General features: G+C 38.7%; 1 protein-coding gene across 8 annotated transcripts in view; it reads left to right on the top strand.

The window, feature by feature from the left end:
- PCGF3 (polycomb group ring finger 3) overlaps nucleotides 1-18,468 on the top strand; it is a 56,410-nt gene that overhangs the window by 8,851 nt on the left and 29,091 nt on the right. For 3 of the 8 annotated variants that reach the window (XM_038170364.2, XM_072030870.1, XM_072030869.1), the window contains one exon: nucleotides 16,608-16,650. The exons of 4 other annotated variants lie outside the window; for them this stretch is intronic. The gene's annotated coding sequence lies outside the window, so the exon portion shown is untranslated. Of the gene's footprint in view, nucleotides 1-2,450; nucleotides 2,488-3,079; nucleotides 3,239-16,607; nucleotides 16,651-18,468 lie in introns of those variants that run through there. One more of the 8 variants, XM_038170365.2, reaches the window with a different exon arrangement.

Below are 18,468 nucleotides of genomic sequence, written 5' to 3' on the forward strand. Positions count from 1 at the left end.
CTATGAAGTGCTGCTTGTCTGTGGAACATAATGCTTGTTTCATATCGCTGGACATTGACCTTTTTTCTGTATTCCCACACACATGCAAAACACTGACCTAATGGTGATGTGGAAATGAAAATAAACGCAGTGTGTGATGGCCTTGAAGGAAGAATTCTAACTACAAATGTGAGTTTTCAAACATTGTTATCCTGTAGATAATGTAACAAACATTTTTGAACTGGAAGGCTGAAGAATTCTTCATGGTTATTCTACGTAGCAAGTTGGAAAATGATGATTGTTTTCTTAGAAGAAAACAAAAAAGCAAAGTAGTTTAAAAAAATGCATGGTCAGTTAGATGGGTACTTGCGAATGTGTTGGCTTTTGCACGAAAATGTGGTGCTCGTTTTACATGCGCATGCATAGCAATTTAAGGAAATCTCAAAAAAAGTATCAAGGTGAAGTTACTGTAGTGATTTCATTAATGCTGCCAAAAGCTTGTAGTGGAATCTTTACTTGGAGCAATGTGGCTGATCCCAAATACAAGCAACTTGATGGGTCCAGAATATGTGGCCTATGAGAAGCATGACTGATGAAATGTAATTTTAAATATCTTGTATGCATTAGTAAAGGATGTTTTCAAACCTCTGTGCTGCTTGCTAGGTCTAGTTGATACAGGTATCGGACTTAATTGCTGAAAAGCTGTGTGTGTGGAAATGTGTTAAGGTGCCAGGGTCAGAATATCAGTATCTCAGTGCTGCTTTTTCCGTTCTTGTTTTATTTTAATATGGTTAAGCCAGAATGGTCAGCATGTCAAAGTCAGACGAAAGCTGAAAAAGCTCAAGCTACTGCGTTGAGTGGAGTGGCACTGGAGGAATGAATGCTTCTTGTGCCTTTTGCATGAATACAGTTTTTTTTTTTTTCTTGTTCTTATAGTTTATTTCATTTTAGGTGGAAAAGCTTTTTAAAAACACAGCAACCCAGAGGGGATTTCAGTGTTTAACATCCTCTTTTCTCCTGAAGACAAACTTTTATTTTCCTTCCTCCTTCTCTATTTTCTTCCCAATGCTACTCTCTTCCACTTTTTCTTTCAGTTTCTGTGCTGTTTCTCTCCCAGTTCCTCCCAGCTCTTTCCTCTCCTGGTAGGAGCGTACCCGTTGTTGTGTCCTGATGCCAGCCTTTTCCCTCGAGGTGCTGTATCCCACAGCTCTGCTGGAGGCTCACACATGCCCAGCCAGCTCCACTGTGCTGAGCACACATTGCTGTGCCCTTGCTGCCCATCCCTGCCCTCCCCTGTCGGGCTGGCAGGTGCTGGCTCGTTGCCTTTGCTCTGCAGAGGGCAGGTGGCACCGACAGCTTTTTGCCCTGCTGTGTGATGGGGCATTCTTGTGCTTCAGATGCTGCTACCTACTGTCATAACTGTACGGGCCTAAGGATCAATTTTCTTTTTAAAAAAACACTTAAGTTTCTAAAACTTCATTTAGGCCAGTGATTCTACTCAGCAAACAAGAGAAAATGAGACTACCTGTTTCACTTAATACCTGAAACATTTGGCTTTAGTCCGTGCAGACTGGGACCAATATGAATTGGTCGTTCACTAAAAGCAGTCTAGAGCATTTATTGAAGAAAATGGCAAATGTTGTTTCACAGTCCTCATAAAAGAAAAGACAGATGTTAGCGTCTTCCCCAAATAGTAGGACTGCTGTATTCCTGCTCATTAGAAATAATCAAGCTGTTTGCAGGTAAAATGCTGTTGAATTTGACTATATGAAGGTGATGTGGTTTGACACTGGTAGGCAGCTACGTTGCCACACAGCTCCTCTCTCTCTTTCACTCTCCCTCAGCAGGATAAGGAGGAGAAAGTGAGACAGAGGGGAAAAAAGCGAGTGGGTTTGAGATAGGAGGAGTTTTATGGAAGGAAAGGAAAGGCCATGGAGGAAACAATTATTCTCTGCTTCCCATAAGCAAGCAGTGCCCAGCACAGCAGTGCTCGGGAAGCAAACAGCTTCATAACGAGAGTCCCCCTGCTCCTTCTTCCCCTTCCCAGCCAGAGAGGGTTTGGGATGCCCTCTGGTCAGGCTGGGTCAGCTGTCCTGGCTGTCTCATTTGGCTTGTACTGCCAGTGTTACCAGTGAGAAGTAAAAGGGTACTGATGAGTCTCCTTATCACTCGATGAAGTTTTCTGTACTTTGGAGTTTTGGGGCAATCGTATGATTGTATCTTTGTTTAGTTTTGGACGGAGTCAGCTTGACAAATTGGCTGAGTGTGTGGGCAGGCCCGTGTGTTTGTTCATGTAAAGAGGTGGGTGTGCACAGCAGAGAGCGTTGGAAATCCATAAACTAATGAACACAGGTCAAGAAAACTGGTGTGGTTTGAGGTGAGGAGGTTGTCAAAGGTGGTGGTATCAATGCAGATGGTCTGAATATCTTTCCTCTTTTCTTCCCCTATCCTACTTCAGGTCTTAAAGTGTTCAGAAGCAGTTGGAACAGATGTTTCCTGTGAAACTTTGTAAGTGGTCACTGTGATAACAGGTCCTTTGTTTCCCTTAAAGTCTGTTAGAAATACATTTGTTGTATGCCTTCCATAAGAAAGCCTGAGCTCTCTGCTATTTACACGTGCTGCACTTTGTATTCTCTGAAGTACTTGCAGAATAGTGACTGCTGTGAAATTAACAGCAGCGTCTGAATTTGATAAAATGCCTAAAACCCATAAGATTTTCATTTTGAAAGTCAGTTGGATTTATGCTAGCGAAACTATAGAAAGCTGATTGTCACTCTTCTTTATGTCTAGCAACTCCTTTATACTGAACAAAGTGAAATGTTCTCAAAGTTAATGAGTGGGGATTGCTTAGATACTTGAAAAATATTCCCCAACAGTGGAGTCAAGTAGTAAATTTTAGATGATGAATCCGGTCCTGTGCAGTACATGTTGACAACAAAATACAAGCTATTGCAGTGAATTTCAGAGGCCACAGGTATTTTTCATGCTCACAGTGGATGATGACTGTACTTCAACTGTTAATGGCATTATTGATGTATTTATATGTTTCCTTATTAAGAAAAAGAAAGGTCTTACTAGCACATTCTCCTGCATTTTTAAGAAGGAGGCATCTTCCAGTCTTTGAAAGTAGCATCTGCAAGCCTCTGTTGGTGTTTATCTATTGCAACACCTGCAAGTCCCATCTCGGATGGTCCTGATTTCCTGAAGTTACTGCCACAGTGTTCTCACTTTAACAGATGTTCTTCTTTTGGATCTTAAGGTAATTACCTTTAGATGTTTTAATTCTTTTTTTTTAATGAGGGAAAATCTTTTCAAAAGTGAGGTTTCAAGACCTCAGGGTAAGAACTGAGGTAATCAAGTACTGAGAAATAAAGACAAACATCCAGCTTTTGTGAACAGAAAAAAAAAAAAAAAGCTTTTCTGCTCTGTTGATTAAAATTTTTCTGTGTAACTTAATACTAAACAAACAATGCATTTTCTGTGAAGAAAGCTAACCACCAGGTTCACTTTAACATTTGCTGTCACTTGAAAGGGAATGACCATGTCTGGGTTAAGTGAGCTGCAGCAGCAGGAGTTCAAAGGAGAGCAGCAAACCGTTAAATATTCAGCTCTGTCAGAAATCAGTCGAAGCAACTGCTAGAACAATAGGAGAAGTGAGAGCAGACTACATCTTAAAGTCATCCTGTGGTTTCAAGAACAAAAGCAGAAAGAAGATTCTGCGAGGGTTTCTTTCATTTGAGTGGTGCAGTTCATTGAGTAGCTAACTTCATTTACTGTGTGCACATTTGAATCCAGAAAGAACAGAGAATGCCTATTACCATTTGCAAAGTACAGGGCAGTTCCAGTAACACTTGCTCATCTTCTTTCATAGCTGCTTGGAGAGGGTTGTTGGACAGCTCAGTGAAGTTGAAAGCTTTGGTCACAGATTTTTATTTTTTTTCCTTACCAAAGGCATGTTTTTTTTTTTTTAAAGATTCTTTCAAATCTTTGTTTTGATGGATTGAATTGATTAACTGTCATGTGCTGTAGTCTGCGTTCTGTTAAACTACATGAAGATGTTAAAAAGACAAGTGTTGCTGGTAAAGTGTTCACAGGATTACATTGCAGCACCTTCCTACTTACCTGATGGTGACTTCTGCCTTCTCACCACAGATTCCCATCTTGAAAGTTACTGTACTAGTGGGCTGTTACTGTGTCTAGACTAACACGTGGAAACAGGGGACTGAAAACTTGAATTCCTAAAGGCCTTTTGTTATATACCAAGAGGAATTGTTTTCAGTTCCTATATGAAGATAACTTACCCTCTCTTCCTTAAAAGCTGGCAATATTTGCGTGAGAATGGGAAGCTTCTTTCTGATAAAGATCTGTGACTGCTCACATAAGAGGTGTAAAATCCCCTCTTCTCAGGTTACCCTGAAGAGGGTTTCTAACTTTTTCCTTTTTCAGTTTAGAAATTAGGGGACATTTCTTCTCAGAAAGAGCAGTCAGGCACTGGGATGGGTTGCCCAGGGAGGTAGTGGAGTCGCCGTCCCTGGGGGTGTTTAAGGAAAGGTTGGACGTGGTGCTTAGGGACATGGTTTAGTGGGTGACAGTGGTAGAAGGGGGATGGTTGAACCAGGTGATCTTGGTGATTGGGTCTCTTCCAACCTGAATGGTTGTAAGATTCTACAATTACTCTCTACAGATATACCTTTTCCTCATCTTTGTTAATAAGTGGTTGGTTTAGGGTACCATAGAAACACATATGGCATCATACATAGATGTTTTCATGGATTAAGACTTCTTTCAACAAAGGAAGTTAAAATGTATGTATATATGGCAAATGAGGAAGGAGAAGATCTTTTAAAATAGTTACCAAAAATTAAGTGCTTTTTGTTTGGTTGGTTGGTTAAGGAGTTGGCAACAGGGTCCTTTAAACTTCTGTCTTCACCGTGGTGGACTTGGCAAGCTCTTACTATCATGTATGGAGTTCCAGGGCAATCAGTGCAAATGCACACACATCCGTTCAAGTGACAGCTTAAGGTTAATTTGGCATTGTGAGTTGCTCATCTGTTCTGCAGAGGAAATAGTAATGAAGATAAAGATCTGTTTCAGCTGTGGTTCAGTCATAAATTACCTTCTCTAAAGTGCGTGGACATTGTATGTTCAAAGAAGTGGCGTGGGTTCAGGTCCCTTCTACTACAGCCTCACTAAAGCTCTGGGTTTGGATCCCTAGGTTTCTGGATTGAAACAAATTGCCTTTTTAATGGTTTGTAGTTTCTGGCTCTAAATTCTCAACGAGGTTGTAGTGATACTCACTAATGAAAGAAGGAAGCTAGCTCCTGAGATAATGTTGTGGGTTTTATAGTGTGGGCTTCTTTTTTTTCTTTTTTTTTTTTTTTTTTGACACTCTAAGGTTCTTCCCGGTTTTATCAGTGGTTGCAATAGACACTCATCAGAAATGAACTTGTACTCTCAGCACTAAACAAAAGAAATAGAATGTAAAGCGTAATTTGTATGTAATTAATGTAGTGATTGTAGTGATTCTTTGTTAAAAAGAATCACTCTGAAGTGATTCTATATCACTATATCTATATTCTAATATATATTCTATATCTCTATATCTATATAAAGAATGTTAGAATGTAGTGATTCTTTGTTAGAAATGGAAAACTGGTTTCCCAGAAATCAGATTGGTCAGAGGGTGCTCTTCTCCAGGCTGTCTTGCAGAAAAGTAGCCCTTCTCTTGTCGCGTAGGTACTATTCCGCACCCCACAGTTTGTTAGCCTGTCTGCTCCCTCACAAACATGGTCTGAATGGCTAAGTGTGTTTTAATGGCGAGAGGCTGCTTGAAAGCAGCTTGCTTATGAGTTCCGAAGGCTGTGGTTTCACATGCAGTGGAGCCAAGCTAATGGCTTGCTGCTGCCAAAGGAAGCTCACAGTTATCACTGTGCAGTGCATGCAGCCTCTTCCCTTGAGTATTCTCCAGTTCTTTTTTAACCTTTGTGTGAATAAGTGAGTTTATCAGGCCAGCAGAAGACTATCTACAGTGTGATGAGTCATGCCCAGAGTGCTCCTAAGCCTTGAAACAATGCTACCTATATGGAAGGTGCTGTTTTAATAAGACTCCATTAAGTCCTGCTTTGATGCAGCAGTGATGAAATTCTGTAGTTGTGCTAACCAAGACAGCTAGATGGCAGATAAGGCTAAATGTTTACTACTTCAGAATAACAACTTCTTTTAGAGTTTGTGGTTCTTGCAAGAAAATTTGCTGAAGATAGAATTTGTGAGGTTGTAATCTGTAAAAGCTCTTCTAAAGAGAAATTTTATTAACTAAAATTCATTGTAATAGTATGCTTTACTAGACTGAGTGAAAGACTGGACCACGTGCTTGTACAATAAGCCACATACTTAGAGTAGTAAGTCCATCTGATTAAAGAAAGATTCCTCAAAATACAAATAAAAAATAATTGTGTTGCTATTGCAAAGCTTTTGAGACCATTAAATCACCTCTTCTAATGGGATTATACCACAAATGTGAAGAATTATTTAGATTATCTAGTATTAAATGAAACATCTGTTCTGATAACATCATCTTTCCTCATTTTCTCATCTCAGCTTGTGTCTGCCTATGCTGCAGCTGCCAGAGCTTTACCGGAATGAAATGGAAATGGCTCGCATTAGTGAAACACGATTTCAGAGTATCGGTAGACGCTTACTGTTACTCACTATTTGCATACTTTTGCAACTCTCAAAAGCAATGAAAGCAGCGTTGTGGAAATGTTTTCTGTGGAGGGTAAGGTACTGGCTTAGATTAAATACAAACCTGAAGCTCACATGACAGCCAAGTGACTGTTTATATGCTCTGCAGTCACTGTTAACAGATGAGAATAGAAGTTATGAAAGATGTTTATGGAAGATGTTTCTAATACTTTCCCCTCTGCCCCCCTGAAATATCACTGACTCTATTGGGATATATAAAAATTTCAGAAAATTTCATCCTAACTTTCTCTAAATGGGTTTAAAGCACCAAGCTCTAAAAGAGTTTTGACATTTCCAGGGTCGTTTTGTCTTGCTTTTTCCCTTTCCACTGCCCTTCTGCTGCTGACTTTTTCTCTGCCCATTACATTACTTGTTTTCAGGGGTCAAAAGTGGTTGGGAAGGCTGAGGTTGTTGTAGGCAGAAAGAAACCCACAGTTTTAATGCTGTTGCATTACGGCCACTTGATTTGCTTTCAGTTTGCAAGTTTCCAGAGGCATGGCTGCTCATTGCAGACATTTTTTCTTCACTCAGGGTGGTGAGGCACTGGCACAGGCTGCCCAGAGAAGCTGTGGATATCCCATCCCTGGAGGTGTCCAAGGCCAGGTTGGATGAGGCCCTGAGCAACCTTATCTAGTGGGCGGCATCCTGCCTATGGCAGGGGGTTGGAGCTGTGGGATCTTTAATGTCCCTTCCAAACTGAGCCGTTCTATGGTTTTTGCAAAGCTACCTTTGCCCTCAGTACATGAAGAACTTCAGTGCTGGCTTGGGAGTTTGGTGGTTGGAGTCTGGTGCTATCTAGTGGCTATTTAATATCTTGCCTCTGAAATTTGATTGCCCAGATTAAATTTGAGTGAAATCAATTCAAATATGATTTCATAGTTACATGAATGCATGATTTTTGTAATAGTCGTTTCTTTCTCTAGGATGAGTGCTTTTACCACAGTCAGCTCATTTTCATGTTTTTTTTTTTTTTTTATTACATTTTTCCTTTTTTGTTTTTTAACTTAGTATCAGTTCTTAGGACTAGTTCCAGTGATTTTAAGATGCTGTATCTTTACACAATGAAATTTGTATTGAAATCCATAAGCTCAAGGTGGATTACTGTAACTATACTTAAGGTAGCTTTAAGTTAGTACTCTGAAAGAAAACTGAAATCATCTATTAAAAATTCTTATGTATACTTTTCCTTTCATGATCATGTTTTATTTCTGATAGGAGATGCCTGCCATCTGTTGCCACTTGAAAAGCCTCTTCCATAATTACACTTGCATGTGTGTCTTGGGTGGATATGATACATATTTATCTGTTGCCTGACTCTGTAAAAAAAAAAAAAAAAAAAAGTGTTAAGGCAGTGGAAGAGGTAGAGAAGGAAAGATAAGGGGAATAACACACTAGGGCTGAAAGTTTTGATGGTAGGTGGGATGCAGCAAAGTAGGCCGGGTTGCATTTAGTGTGTATATACATTTTTCCTTACTTCAAAAATCTGCCATTCTCTTACTTTGTGCTCTTATTGCTTCTCTTCCTAAAGAGAACCAAGAGAACCTTTTTTTCTTTTTTTTTTTTTTTTTTTAAATGCCAGCACTGATTTAATATTGATGCTTTATGCATATTTGTATGAGGCAATTTTCAATCATTACCAATTGCAGTCAGGAAAACTTGAGTCTTGCATTTCATCGCATATGTTTGCTTTCACTGTCAGAGCTGAAGAGATTTCAAGCCAAAATCTTTTTCCAGCTTTACAGGAGTAGGGAGCTTAATGTCTGCTATTTTGCATCCCTGTTAGTACAATTTAACTGTGCTTTCATTTTCTTTCCATGTATTTATATGGAAAGGTATGTATTACCTGCAAGAACATTATGTAGCGGGCTTCTAAAATAAAGATTTAAAGAGGTCACAGGCACTCTTTATAGGAGTGGATTAATAATGGATGCAGTGTATATGAAAGTGTTGAAGGTATGAAATATGCCAGCTGTAAATCAGCAAGCACAAACTATGGAGGAAAAACACAAATTTATCACCATCATCTTGAGTTTGCTGTGACCGTGCTCTATCAGCAGGCTGAGTCGTGGAGAAACAGTAGTGCATGAAGTGTTATTTGGATCATTTAGTTAATCCCTTACTAATGTATCTGCTATTTGCCACTGTCCCATGCTTTCATGGGTTTGGATGGAAGACACTGTATATGGGGGTTTTGTATTTCTAATTTGTGGTGACTGTTGCTTCATATGTATTATACAAATAGTAAAATTCAACATTTACAGAAAATGAAGTGCAAGTGCAGGGATGATGCCTGTCTTCTTCACGGTGTTCTGTCACTCTAACAGGTAGGAAAAGGTGTAGATGAGTTATAATGTACAGTATAATATCACATATTACAACTCTCTAATCTTTTGTCAGTGTTTTATTAAGGGTAGAATTGTTAATGATTTTTCTTGATTTTTTCAGAGCGCCATCTTTAATTTGGACTTAGAAGGGCTTTATAAGCATGTGTTGTCAACTGACATGTTAAACAAAAAAACTAACTTCCTATATCACTACAATTCAGCTATTTGCATATTTCTGGCTGTAGACACTTTTAGAAATGTGCTATCTGATTTTTCTTTGGTAAAAATTTAGCCAGTAGGTAGTAATTGTTTAACTCTTCAGGATTCCAGTACAGTCAATTTTAATGAGGACTGCCAAAATTCCAAATCTAAGCAAACTTTAAAGGAGAATATTTAAACAGAATTATACTAAAATCTCTTTGTATTCAGCACTGGTATTAAACATGTGTCCAGTAATTTTTTTTTTTTTTTTTTTTTTTTTTTTATGATCAGATGCCAAACAGAGATTGAATGGCTCTGTTTTTCTGTAATATTCAATATTTTTATGGTAGTTACTCTTTTGTAAATTTTCTAAAAATTACTGCGGAAGTTGGGAAAGGATTGTGTTTGTAGAGAGGAATAAGGAACATATAAGTGAAATGAAGGAAAACGAATTGTTAAAGCTTGCGCGAAGGGGCATAGGATGCATTTGGAGTCACTTGTCCTCAGATGAGTTGCTATTTCTTTTGCCTTGCTGAAGTTCCTTTTTTCCCTCATTATATGTTATACTAGTAGTGTGGAAGGCAGAAAACTGAACAGTCATCTTTGCTGTGTTGACAACTCACTTCAGAGCATAATTTTGTACAGTCAGACACAGGTGTTCTATAAAAAAAAAAAAATTGCTCTCATTGTACCATAAAAGGTAAGTATGAGGCAAGAGTAAAGATCAAATGATTCTATATTTAGATAGATTTAAGATAAATTTAATCCTACTATGTCCTGATTATTATTTTACTTAATCTTAAACATTTTTCTACATGTAATTTATTAATTTTTTCAATTAAATTATTCAATTTTTATTCAGTTTATTCGTTTTCTACATGTAATTTACAAAGAGTGGTGTCTTGCTTTTGCATTGCATTATCTTGCATTGAAATGAATGAAACAAACATGTAAAAAACAAACATGTTTCACCTAGGGCTGTACAGTTCTTTAGACACCTTACTGCCAGTACTAGTAATGGCGTGACTACACCCCAAGTGGTTTCCCTTTAACCTGTTAGTCAAGTATCCTCAAAAGAAGACCAAAGTGCAGTCTGTTCTCGAGCATAGTAGATCAAAGTAACAAATAGAACATGGTCATTTTAAAGGATGCTTTCCTAAAAGTGATGTGATATTAGTTTCTCTGTCTCCCTTTTAATTACCTGATGGCTGACATTACCATTGTAGTCTGTCTTGTTATTTTAGAAAATTTCAATCGTGATTATTTCAGGTAAGTTGGCTAAAGATCACATTATTCATACTTTGTCTTGTCTTGTCACCTGCTACTCTTTGATACTTGACTATGTCTTAATCACTAAAAACTTAAGAGTAATGTGAAACGACTAATGAATAGTGAGAATTTCTGACTTTAAAATGTGACAACTTAAAACCTAGCACTAAAATATTGGGAGGAATATTGAAGAACAAGTTATGCTTATTAGGCACAGGCAATTTTACCACAGAAATATTCCGGCACAGCTTGTTTCTGTTGCCAGGTGGTTGCAGGGAGGGAGAGAAAAAACATTGCACTAGCTTGTCAATTATGGAACCAAGACTACGGATTTAAACAAAACAAAATAAAAACCTTTTAAATGACCAACTCAAACAGCCAGTTTAAAGCTGGGCTTGTAGGGTTTACTGTTTTTTAAATTTTCTTCATTATTTTTGTAAAGCTATTAATGATATATTAATTGAAATTTTCTAGCTATCTGTCTTGAAGGAGCTTTTACTTGCTGTCCACAAAATAAGTTTTCTTTGTTACTGTTGTTCTTTTTTTTTTTTGGTAGTTCTTCATAACAGTGCTGAAAGCAGTCCTATGCTTGGGGATTATTACAGAATGAAAAAAAATTAGTGGGCTAGAGACTTGCACCATTTCAATCATCCTCTTTAGATTTTCTTTTCTACTTAGTTATATGACCTTCTTACACAACATGTTATGAAACTGTATCTCTGACACAAAAGTCTGATAATTCTAGATACTGGGAAGAAATCAGGAACTTGCAGTTTCTAAAGTTACACCTTCTAGGGAGGCGTCCCATTCATTAGGGAGCAATGAAATGTCTCAGAAAAAAACACCAACCACCAAAAAAAAACTGAAAACCAAAGTATTGAAATGTGTAAAACCAAAAGTACGTATTGACATTCGCTTGCGGTAAGAAAGGTAGCTCAATGGCTTTTCAGTCCCTTCATGAAAAGTAAGTACATTCTCTGAACATTTTTACAGAGCTTGTAATATGTCACTTTTTATCTGTAGTGAAATTAACATAACCCTCTGTTTTGGAATGGTCATTATGAAGGAATGAGATTTGGTTGTAAATGGCTGCAAACTGAAATAGTGGAGAATGTTATGCTGATTGTAGGAGTCAAGCTGTCATCCTACGCTTTAGTTATGGTGGGCTGGCAAGTCCCTGTAAGAAACAGGGAGGAAGTGGCCTATCTGATAATTATGTGCACTCTGTGCTGTATAATTGGAATAGTTAGCTGATTTAACCTCATTTTTCTTCTCTTTTCTGAACCACAGCTGAAGTATTTATCTAATTGCCAGCACTTTACTCTGTTTTAGCATTCGTATGCTTCATAAACCTAGCTGTGAGAGACTGAGGAGGGATAAGTATTTTTAAGTGCTCAGTGGAATGTACTGCAATGATTTTGTACAAAGAAAATGTTTCTTGCTCACAAAAACCCTCAGCCACCTGAGAAATAACCTCCTGGAAGAAGACCTTTCTTTGGTGAGGATCCATCCTGTGTTCTGTGCCCTCAGCTTCAGTATTACCCTTTGGCAGGGCTGAAGAACAGCTTGCATTACCTTGCTTCTATACATAAATCTAGAGAGGCCTGATAAGTTCCATGATAAGCTCATCTGCACACCCGCAAGACTTGGAGGGGGAAGATGGGGAACTGTACATGGTGTTACTACTGCCAGCCCCATCACAGGAGCCGTCAGCCTGTCAGCAGCCCATCTCCACAAACCCAGAGGATCACAGGGACTTAGTGGCCGGTGAGGAACACAAAATTAAGGACTCAGTGTAGGGCACACACTATCAGGGATGTCACCTAACCAGGGCTGTCCCTGGAAAGCCATCAGCTACATCAGATGGACACCTACCAGCCTGAGTGGATGCTGGAGCACCTTTTGGTCTGAGGGGCCTGCAAGACTGCTGCACAGGGATGTGGGGAAACAGCATTTGGGGAGGGCATGAGATTTACAGGCTGCTTTGGGGATGAGCCAAGGGCAGCGGAAGGGAGGCATATGGGTGATTTAGGGAGGAACAAATGTGGAAAAACAGAGGCAAAAGGGGATTAAGTGGGCTGGTCCCATGTAGCTGGCTGGTCAGTATGTCTGCCAGGCAGTACCCTGTGCCTGATCAGCACAGCCTGTCTTTCATTTTTGTCTGGGTAGGAGGTTCCCAATTCTGCATGCAGGGATGATCTGACAGCCAGGAACAGCATGTAAAACCTCTGTTCAGAAGGCTTTTGAGGTGCCTACAACCAGGGAGTTGCCGTAAGTGAGGTGTGGGGGCTCCCTGGATCACAGGGGCCCTTGTGTCCATGGTGTGCCTCTAAGGCTGTGAGCCCATGGTGAAGGGTGGCCTCTGGGGGAGCAGAGGAGTGCTGGGGAGCTGTGCGTTGGGCTGTGCACACAACTGAGAGGGTCTGTGCCAGCAATGGCAGGCTGCAGCCTCGGGGCTCAATTGCATACCAGTTTTTAGTAGCATTTAGCAGTGCAGCAGTGAGGCAAATACACAGATAAGTGAAACATAGCATACTATTCTTGGAGGCTGCCTCTGTCTTCAAGATGCTGAAAAATTAATTCTTAAACTTCCACTGGAACTGGAGGAACCTGACTTGTCAGCTGCTTTGTAAGTGCTCTCAGCAGGTTGCTCAGCATGCCTATGGGGTGGGCACAGAACTGAAGTTGCTGTGTTCCACTGGACAGAAGGTAAACTTACAACAATAAAAACTCCTGACCAAGAAACACCAGAAAGCACGCTGCATGCAGTGTTAAGGTGGCCACACAGGTTTCTCAGTAATGTCAAAGTACTATGAACTGATTGAAATAAACTATATGCTTAGTGGATTTTTGTTTTAGGAAGGTGGAAACAACAGATGTGTAAGGTTTGGTGGGTTTTGTTTGCATGCTTTGTTTATTTACTCTTTCTGCCTTGAATATAGCAATGCATAGACCTGTTCCATGTGGTTAGGGCACTAGTGCCATCTGCTGGTACTAATCCATTCCTAAAAATGGGTAAAATTACTTGCCAGGCACGATACTGAGACATGAGGATTTGCTGGCGTGATACTGAAAAGAGTACATGTATGCATTTGGTGCCTTAACATAATTAAGTGGATGAAGTAAGACATGCAAAGGCAACATATCAGCTGTTTATCTTAACTTGACTTGCTAAAGCAAATGCAGGTCTTGAGCCATATTTCATCCTGCTCAACAAAGATTTGTGTCTAATAGGTTCTTTAAAAAGGGCTTTACAAACAAAACACACAGACTTCTGCTGAAGTTTACACTATTTTAAAACTCAACTTGGAGAAACAGAAGAAAATATTCTTCCATGTTGCTAAACCCAGCACGATGTTCTCATTCCAGTTTATTTGAAATTACTGTTCTAAGTGGCTGAGGCACTGTTTGATGTTTGAGTATTCAACAGTAGTAATCTTGGCAACAGTTGAAACAAATGCCTTTTCTATCTGAAGTCACAGGATCTGTGATTATTCTCTTTATGTTGTCCTTTCTTCCCTCAAAAAAAAAAAAAAAGTATCCCGCATCTGAAGTTGTTTACTTGAGGTGATATTCCTACCATTTTCCAGAGGACTGAATAAGCTGTTTGAGCCGATACAAGGAAAGTAGGGCTAGGACTACTCTTGTTGTCCTGAAATAAATATCTGACTTGTAAGAGATCTTGTCCTGTGACGGAACGATTTGCAGAAGTGTAAGGTACTTTATATTGAACTGGTGGGTTTTGTTGGTGGTTTTTTGTTTTTTGTTTTTTTAAATGAAACACTTAGCCATATTTTTTTTCCATTTGCTGCACGACTGTATTCTAGTAAGCTACTTTTAAGTAATTTACCTTGTGAAACAGAGGCTTCTTTGTTCGGGTATTAATAACTTCCATATTTCTAATGCAATTGATTACAGTGGCAGGCTGTTTTTGTGACTTAATCCAGATAGCTGAAGAGGTGCAAATTTTCTGCTTGTATTTCTCCATATATTTGACCTCATGAGTGTGCAACACTGCTTGAGTTGTATCATGCTTAGAGTGTGAATTTGTGTATTTTTTTTTCTGCAGTTTAATTCAACTTGTTGTTTGTCTACTGGGTACCATCTGTATGCAGATACTAACAAATGTACTGCAGGCTGATATCTTAATTTGAAAGTTTTCTTTCCAGTAGTAAGTTTTGGGTCTGTGCAAAGTTCCTTCATTGTAATGTTTTGCTCTTAGGGCTGTGACTTTCACTTCAATACCGCTACGCTTGTGAATTGAGGTATACCTGCTGTTGTTTTCATTCTGCTTCCAGTGCTCTATAACTTCAGTACCTCTCAGTAATTATGCAGCAATATTACTAGCATCTCCCACACATAGCTGTTTTTCCTTAGGGTCTGCACTGTGAGCACTATTTTTAATGCTTTTTAATGAAGCAACATTATATTTCAGCAGAAGGAAAAAAAAAGTGTACTTATCCTTTTAGAACAGAATGAGGTTGAAATTGTTTTGTAAACCCTTCAGGTGTCCGCTTCACTTCTGGATTTGTACCTGTTCAGAGCAACTTCCCGTTTTGCCTTACCGGGCTGAGTGGTACAGACAAGAATTACAGTTTGATAACATGCCATGTTATCAAGAGCAGTTTGAACAGTCCTTTAAATAAAATCATTTTGGAATAGGAGTACTGTCTTCTATCCTGTCAGTGTGCAGGATCAGTAGATTGATCCTCTTGCCCAGTTCTCAAGAACTATCTAAGTGAACTGAATTTCCCCGTGTTAAGCTTTTATAGTGCATCGTGGTCTGCCTGCAACCAGAACGTGAAGCATATGGTGGTGATTGAGGACCAACTTGGCTGTTGGCATATCTCTCGCAACTTAAGCACTACTTTCTCCTTCCAGCTCAAGTGAAGTGTGACCATGTCCTCTCCCAGCAGCAGTGAGGAATATGCATAACCAGCCCTTTTGGAAGACTTTGTTACTCACAGGTTTATATTGTGATATGTTCTCAGGCTGGTGATAAACCTCTGACTCTGTCTTCAAAGTGGCTGCTCCGTTCTCCCCATTGTGCTGCAGAAGTACATCTTGTGGCAGGTGCCGCTTTGTTTCTTCTCCCATTCTTATGAGTGGTTTATGAGTGGCTGTGAAGATTTTTTTGTGGGTTCCAGTCAAAGAGCATCTGATGCAACTTTGCATCGCTTAGAGCTAACAGTGGAATTCTCTCTGAATGCAGTAAAAGTATTTGACAGTAGAATTGCAAAGATATTTTTTATTTGTTTTGTATTGACGTTCTTGCCTAGTACTACCATAAATATTTTGTGTTATGGTATTTGTAATTCCCTTAGTGAAATAACAGTAAAATCAGTAACTACAGGCCATGCTTTGATTTGTGGAGCAGGAAGATGGGAGCAGTAGTACTGATTACCTGTCTCTGTAACATCTGAATATTCCACATGTGAATAAATTTAACAGGAGAAATTGTCTTCTTTTGTCAGGCTGAGATATTTGTATGAGGTTATCCTCTTATCTAGAAAGTGATGCAAAGGTTTTATGTGTATATAGATATATATAAAACACCTTTATTTTGGAAACTATCTAGAGATTCTGGAAATAAAAATTGTTTCCTTGACAGTATTTTTGGATCTTACAGATTACTTGTAAATATAGCTTCACAACTGAGAATAATAATCATCTGTCTGTGGATCTCCATTTTTTTTTAACAACAACAAAAAAGCATTGACTGACCACTATCTAAATAATTCATAAATTGTGGTTATCTCATTTCTGTCATTTTTGGACATAATCTAGTTTTCTTATTTTTTCCATCATGTAGTGACAGATCTGGCTGGATTTTTGAGTTTTCTGTGGTAACTCTATCCTTCCATAAGAGGCTATATTGCATCTTTTTCTTTTGAATTTCCTTTTCAGTCTTTCTAGTTCAGACAGTCTTTCTTTTACATAATCAGATACAAATTGTATGCCTCCACCCTGCTGTTATCTTAAATTAATGTAGAAACTTCTAGGTGAATTTGGTGAGCTAAGTATTTCTAAGTGGCAGCAGGAATTTGAGGAATTTTGGATGTTAACTTTCAGACTATTTTTCTGTCTTTTCAGGTCTCTGGATGGCAGACTCTGAAAAGAAATGCTGTTTTAAGAGGTATGCCTCAAGTAGGCCAAAATATTCCTGACTCATTTATATATTAATGATAAGGCCATACTTTGAGAGAGACTCTGCTTATCCTCTCTGTGAGCTTACATTAATCATATCTTTTGGAGAGATTTCAGTCCCCAAAACTAAAACTTTGTACATGAGCATTCAGCCTTGTCTTGGTGGTGCGGCTTTACTGCAGAGATCTGTAATAAACTGCCACGTTTTTGCTTGATAGTGGAAAGCTGCCTTAGTAGATGAAATAATAGGATGAACAACACCAGTTGACTGACATGCACATGTCTGCATCTCCTGACTCTGTGTGTGTGCATTTATTTATTTATTCGAATTAGGAATGTAGTCCAGATGCCTTTATAATCGTCTTCACGCATTGCCTCGTGTATGATGTAATACCAGACAGTCAGAGGCTGATGGCGTTCCCTTCCAGCAGCGTGGTTATAAACCAATATCAACTGGAACCAAGATGAAGAAACATAAATCTTTGTCCAAGTAATCATTTTGGCATATTACTAGGATGTTTGGAACTTTCTGTTTGTGTGCTGTCCATATTCCATCACTTAAGGATTGCCTCTTCTCTTTCCATTGTAGATAGGCTGTTTCTGAATAATTAATTGTTTTACAGCCGTTAGGAAAGCAGTCTCTTCAAGATTGAATTGGATAGCTCTTCCATGATCTTTCTCATCCATTTCAGAATTCTTTACTAGCAGAGTTCAGGAAAGTAGGCTTTGTTAGTTATCCTCAATGACAAAGATTGATCTAGCCCAGTCTTTTCAGGGCTTTCTTTTTAAAATTTCTCAAACAGGACTTCTTCATTCTTTCAAGGGTTGATTCAGGTCTCTGAAACTCCAGGTGGTTTCCTATTTCTTTAAAGCAGTAAGTACACTGTTGATTTGTTTTGGTATGACTCTAAAATAATTCCCAGTGGAAAATACTGATGGCATGCGTAAAAAGTGGCTCTTCAGCTATTGTCTGAGATACTCGTATTCTCAGGAAGTTGAGTTGGTAAATTGAGTAAGGCCACTGAGTGCAAAGCAGGATTAGAACCTTTTGGAAGTTACTTCCAAACTACACAAACCTGTGAATCTTTGTAACCTGCTGAGTGTTAACTTCTTTGCATTTTACAATTCCTGTAAAAGCAGGTGAGATTCAGGTTGATTATTAAGAAGCATCTGTTGCTGAGAAATCTTTTGTGATTCTAGAACTGATAAATGAAACTTTCTCATTCCAACAACAAGGTCTTGAGGGAAAGAAAATCATGTTTTGACTCTTAACATTCACTTGTTTGCTAGATGAGGAGTGAGAAGCTTTAAAATATTTACTGTTCAGTCAGCAAATTGAGAGTCTTATAAAGTTATCTACACTTCCTTCAGTTTATTCGAGACAACCTGCTGTAATAGGCTATAATTTAAGCAGGTAACTGTGTAGGAGAAAAAATGAAGGCCTATGTCTTATAGATTTTCTTTGGTTGACTTTGACTTTTTTAAACATGCATTTAAGAAAGATATTTGTAGTCTTCTAACTGCTACAGGGGACTAAGGTTTGCAGTGTTCAACTGTGAAAAAGATTCTGTTTGGTTCTGAAAAATGTTGTTATAAATTTTCAGATCCTGGTCTGTCCTCTGAAGTTGCATGTTTGCTGTGTGGGTTGTTTTGTGTATTACGCTTTTTGTTTGTTTTTTAATACAAGACACCAGACTAGGTGGTGCTTTGGAAAAGTAGACTTATCTTCTCTTATTATTACTTCAGGATAGCACTTGTGACTAAACATCAAACTAATTCTTCCACTTTTCTTTTAAAAGCAGAAGTT

Source organism: Anas platyrhynchos, chromosome Z (assembly GCF_047663525.1).
Source record: "Anas platyrhynchos isolate ZD024472 breed Pekin duck chromosome Z, IASCAAS_PekinDuck_T2T, whole genome shotgun sequence".
Classification (NCBI taxonomy): domain Eukaryota; kingdom Metazoa; phylum Chordata; class Aves; order Anseriformes; family Anatidae; genus Anas; species Anas platyrhynchos.